The following is a 6,205-nucleotide window of genomic DNA, read 5'->3' on the forward strand; positions in this document are numbered from 1 at the left end:
TTTAATGCAAACTACCGTAATTGTCCATCCCAGTTGTGCTGTGCGCACAGTAGCTGTGTAGGAGCCGCCTGTGTTTTACAGTCGAGGTCCCACTATAACGGGGATAACGGCTAACAGGTATCTGCATCTAGCTGTAGGGTGGGCCCCAGTCTCCCCAGTCCGACGCTGTGGGCAAATATAACCTGTCTGGGCAATTGTAGCCAATTTTGCTGCAAAAAAAGAAAAGTCTTTTTACCTTTTTAACCATAACTTTCAATGTCTTGGATAAATGTGTAACCCTTTATTAAATTCTGCCTTTATTATGGGGATCTCATGGTAGTAGAGCATACCAGAGGTTGACTATATTTTATTTTTTATTTATTTATTTTTTACAGATCCACGTAAAGAAAAAAAAGAAGAAAAGTAAAAAAAAATGGAAACCAAAAGAAAATAAACAGAACACACCTTTTTGGTAAATTTTTATACTCTGAGCAGCCCCATGAAATAAGCTGGTGCAGGTCACTAATCAGACAAATCCACATGAATGAGTGTAAGAAGTGAATGCGGCACTCACCGCTATAATAAAACATTGTATTCCATCATTAATAACCATCAGCTTCTCACAGAGGGAGGTCAGCGAGTGGTAGATACAGTGCATTGTGAAAGGATTTGGCCCCCTTGAACTTTTCCACCTTTTGCCACATTTCTGGCTTCAAACATAAAGATATAAAATTCACATTTTTTGGGGAAGAATCAACAAGTGGGAATGAAATTTATTGGATATTTTAAACTTAAAAATAAAAAATGAAAAGTGGGGCGTGCAATATTATTCGGCCCCTTTACTTTCAGTGCAGCAAACTCACTCCAGAAGTTCAGTGAGGATCTCTGAATGATCCAATGTTGTCCTAAATGACTGGTAACGATAACTAGAATCCACTGATCCAATGTTGTCCTAAATGACTGGTAACGATAACTAGAATCCACCTGTGTGTAATCAAGTCTCTGTATAAATGCACCTGCTGTGTGATAGTCTCAGGGTTCTGTTTCAAGTGCAGAGAGCACCATGAAGACCAAGGAACACACCAGGCAGGTCCGAGATACTGTTGTGGCGAAATTCAAAGCCGAATTTGGATACAAAAAGATTTCCCAAGTTTTAAACATCTCAAGGAGCACTGTGCAAGCGATCATATTGAAATGGAAGGAGTATCAGACCAATGCAAATCTACCAAGACCCGGCCGTCCCTCTAAACCAGTGTTTCCCAAACTCCAGTCCTCACGGACCCCCACAGGTCGTGTTTTCAGGATTTCATTAGTATTGCATAGGTGATGGAAGTATCATCAAGGCATCAGGAATTCTCTCACCTGTGCAATACTATGTAAATCCTGAAAACATGACCTGTGGGGTCTGTGAGGACTGGAGTATGGGAAACACTGCTCTAAACTTTCATCTCCAACAAGGAGAAGACTGATCAGAGATGCAGCTAAAAGGCCCATGATCACTCTGAATGAACTGCAGAGATCTAGAGCTGAGGTGGGTTAGTCTGTCCATAGGACAACAATCAGTTGTACACTGCACAAATCTGGGTTTTACGGAAGAATGGCAAGAAGAAAGCCATTTCTCAAAGATATCCATAAAAAGTCTCGTTTGAAGTTTGCCACAAGCCATCTGGGAGACACACCAAACATGTGGAATAAGGTGCTCTGGTCAGATGAAACCAAAATCGAACTTTTTGGCCACAATGCAAAACGATATGTTTGGCGTAAAAGCAACACAGCTTATCACCCTCAAAACACCATCCTCACTGTCGAACATGGTGGTGGCAGCATCATGGTTTGGGCCTGCTTTTCTTCAGCAGGGACAGAGAAGATGGTTAAAATTGATGGGAAGATGGATGGAGCCAAATACAGGACCATTCTGGAAGAAAACTTGTTGGAGTCTGCAAAAGACCTGAGACTGGGACGGAGATTTATCTTCCAACAAGACAATGATCCCAAACATAAAGCAAAATCTACAATGGAATGGTTCAAAAATAAACATATGCAGGTGTTAGAATGGCCAAGTCAAAGTCCTGACCTGAATCCAATCGAGAATCTGTGGAAAGAGCTGAAAACTGCTGTTCACAAACGCCCTCCATCCAACCCCAATGAGCTCGAGCTGTTTTGCAAGGAAGTATGGGCAAGAATTTCAGCCACTCGATGTGCAAAACTGATAGAGACATACCCCAAGCGATTGCAGCTGTAATCGCAGCAAAAGGTGGCGCTACAAAGTATTAACTCAAGGGGGCCGAATAATATTGCACGCCCCACTTTTCAGTTTTTAATTTGTTAAAAAAGTTTAAAATAGCAAATAAATTTCATTCCACTTCACGATTGTGTCCCACTTGTTGTTGATTCTTTCCCCAAAAAATAGAATTTTATATCTTTATGTTTGAAGCCAGAAATGTGGCAAAAGGTAGAAAAGTTCAAGGGGGCCAAATCCTTTCACAATGCAGTGTATAGGCGACGGCAGTGCTGTGTATCTGCAGGATTCCAGGCCAGTATCTGCCACCCGCTGGATTTCCCATGGGAGAAGCTCTGGGATTTTATTACAGGGAAACTGTCATCAGGTTTTTGCTATGTAATCTAAAAGCAACAAGTCGGGGCAGAGGACCTTATGCCAGCGATGTGTCACTTGCTGGTCTGCATGATGGCATTTTGATATAATCCCTCTTTTATCTGCTGCAGATCTAGCAGTTCCCTGAATTCACAGATTATGTAGAGACCAATGCGGGAAAGTTACCCCAAATGTTCTAGAAGTCAGCATTGGATTTTCTGCTTTCAGATCACCTCACAGACCAATGTAAGTTAAGGGACAAGTTCACATGACTGTTTATCCCACTGTTTTTTGAAAGAAATTCGCCATTAAAACTCATGCATACAGTACAAAAAGAAATAGATGCCACAACCAGGGCCGGCTCCAGGATTTCATGGGCCCCGGGCAAAAGTCTCAGTGGGCCCCTTTCACACCTACCACGATTCATGATGCACAGAAATATAGGTATAGTACAATGCTAAAGATTTCACTTACTTCTCACATTACATGAGTGATATCTATTGTAAAGTTTACAACAGCTCAGAAACCGGCGAATCCTCCCAGCGCACAGTTCAGACCAGACAATATAGTCCTCTATACAGTATTATGGGCCCCACGTAGTCCTCCATATACAGTATTATGGGCCCCACGTGGTCCTCCATATACAATATTATGGGCACCACGTGGTCCTCCATATACAGTATTATGGGCCCCACGTGGTCCTCCATATACAGTATTATGGGCCCCACATAGTCCTCCATATACAGTATTATGGGCACCACGTGGTCCTCCATATACAGTATTATGGGCACCACGTGGTCCTCCATATACAGTATTATGGGCACCACATGGTCCTCCATATACAGTATTATGGGCACCACATGGTCCTCCATACAGTATTATGGGCACCACATGGTCCTCCATACAGTATTATGGGCACCACATGGTCCTCTATACAGTATTATGGGCACCACGTGGTCCTCCATACAGTATTATGGGCACCACGTGGTCCTCCATATACAGTATTATGGGCACCACGTGGTCCTCCATATACAGTATTATGGGCACCACATGGTCCTCCATATACAGTATTATGGGCACCACATGGTCCTCCACACAGTATTATGGGCACCACATGGTCCTCCATACAGTATTATGGGCACCACATGGTCCTCTATACAGTATTATGGGCACCACATGGTCCTCCATACAGTATTATGGGCACCACATGGTCCTCCATACAGTATTATGGACACCACATGGTCCTCCATACAGTATTATGGACACCACATGGTCCTGCATCCAGTACTATGGGCACCATATATTGCTCCATACAGAATAATGGACCGCATATAATGCTCCATACAGTATGATCCCCATATATTGCTCCATTCAGTATAATGGACCCCATATATTACTCCATAAAGTAAAATGAGCCCTATATATTGCTCCATACATAATGGGTACCATATAATGCTCCATACAGAATAATGGAGCCCAAATATTGCTCCATACAGTATGGGCCCCATATATTGCTCCATACAGTATGGGCCCTATATATTGCTCCATAAATAGTGGGCCCAATATATTGCTCCATAAAGAATAGGCCCCATATAATGCTCCATAGATAATGGGCCCTATATAATACTCCATACATAATGGGCCCCATATATTGTTCAATAGATAATGAGCCCCATATAATACTCCATACATAATGAGTCCCATATATTGTTCAATAGATAATGAGCCCCATATAATACTCCATACATAATGAGCCCCATATATTGTTCAGTAGATAATAAGCCCCATATAATACTCCATACATAATGAGCCCCATATATTGTTCAATAGATAATGATCCCCATATATTACTCCATACATAATGATCCCCATATATTACTCCATACATAATGGGCCCCATATATTGTTCAATAGATAATGAGCCCCATATAATACTCCATACATAATGAGCCCCTTATATTGTTCAATAGATAATAAGCCCCATATAATACTCCATACATAATGAGCCCCATATATTGTTCAATAGATAATAAGCCCCATATAATACTCCATGCATAATGGGCCCCATATATTGTTCAATAGATAATGAGCCCCATATATTACTCCATACATAATGAGCCCCATATATTGTTCAATAGATAATAAGCCCCATATAATACTCCATACATAATGAGCCCCATATATTGTTCAATAGATAATAAGCCCCATATAATACTCCATGCATAATGGGCCCCATATATTGTTCAATAGATAATGAGCCCCATATAATACTCCATACATAATGAGCCCCATATAATGTTCCATAGATAATGAGCCCCATATAATACTCCATACATGAGCCCCATATATTGTCCAATAGATAATGATCCCCATATATTACTCCATACATAATGAGCCCCATATATTGTTCAGTAGATAATAAGCCCCATATAATACTCCATACATAATGAGCCCCATATATTGTTCAATAGATAATGATCCCCATATATTACTCATTACATTAAAAAAAAAAAATCAAATACTCACCGCTCCTTGCTGGAAGCAGGCCTGTCTCATCAGGGTCTTCCGACTCTCTGCACTGGGACTGCTCAGCAGAGGGCGCTCTGTAGTGACGTCATCGCGCCCTCTGCCCTGAGATGTCACAGAGTAAGAAGAACATGAGTCAACAGTGTGATGCAGCAGCAAAAAAGGCAAATACAATTCTGGGATGTATTAACAGAAGCATACAGTCTAGATCACGTGAAGTCATTATCGGTCTTTACTCCTCTTTGGTCAGACCTCATCTGGAATACTGTGTACAGTTTTGGGCACCACATTTTAAAAAAGACATAGACAAACTGGAACAAGTTCAGAGAAGAGCGACCAGAATGGTGACTGGTCTGCAAACCATGTCCTATGAGGAACGGTTGCAGGATTTGGGAATGTTTAGCTTGCAAAAAAGAAGACTGAGAGGAGACTTAATAGCTGTCTACAAATATGTCAAGGGCTGTCACATTGTAGAAGGATCATCTTTATTCTCATTTGCACAGGGAAAGACTAGAAGCAATGGGATGAAACTAAATGGGAGGAGACACAGATTAGATATTAGAAAAAACTTTTTGACAGTTAGGGTGATTAATGAGTGGAACAGGCTGCCACGAGAGGTGGTGAGTTCCCCTTCAATGGACGTCTTCAAACAGAGGCTGGACAGACATCTGTCTGAGATGATTTAGTGAATCCTGCTTTGAGCAGGGGGTTGGACCAGATGACCCAGGAGGTCCCTTCCAACTCTTCCATTCTATGATTCTATGATTCTATGAAGACGCAGAAGACAGAGGAGCAGCAGAGGAACAGGGAGAGGTAAGTATTGCAAACAGTTTAAAGCACTACGGAAGGCCCAGTGCAAGTGCCCTTTCGCTGGCATCAGGCCCCGCTGACTCATGGGCCCCATAGCGCGCTGGTGTTCCAGAGGGTGAGTGGGCCCCCCTGCTCGCTCAGGGCCCAGGCACTTGCCCGGGTGGTGATGCCGGCCCTGGGTACAACACATACGGCACCCGTTTTTAACTGATCCGCTGCAATGATTATGTAGGAAACTGTATTCATTTACAATCATCCACAGCGTGAGAGAAAACAGCTACAACATTACTGAATAAA

This window comes from Phyllobates terribilis, unplaced genomic scaffold (genome assembly GCF_046119375.1).
Source record: "Phyllobates terribilis strain yellow unplaced genomic scaffold, ASM4611937v1 Scaffold_63__1_contigs__length_7903474, whole genome shotgun sequence".
NCBI lineage: Eukaryota > Metazoa > Chordata > Amphibia > Anura > Dendrobatidae > Phyllobates > Phyllobates terribilis.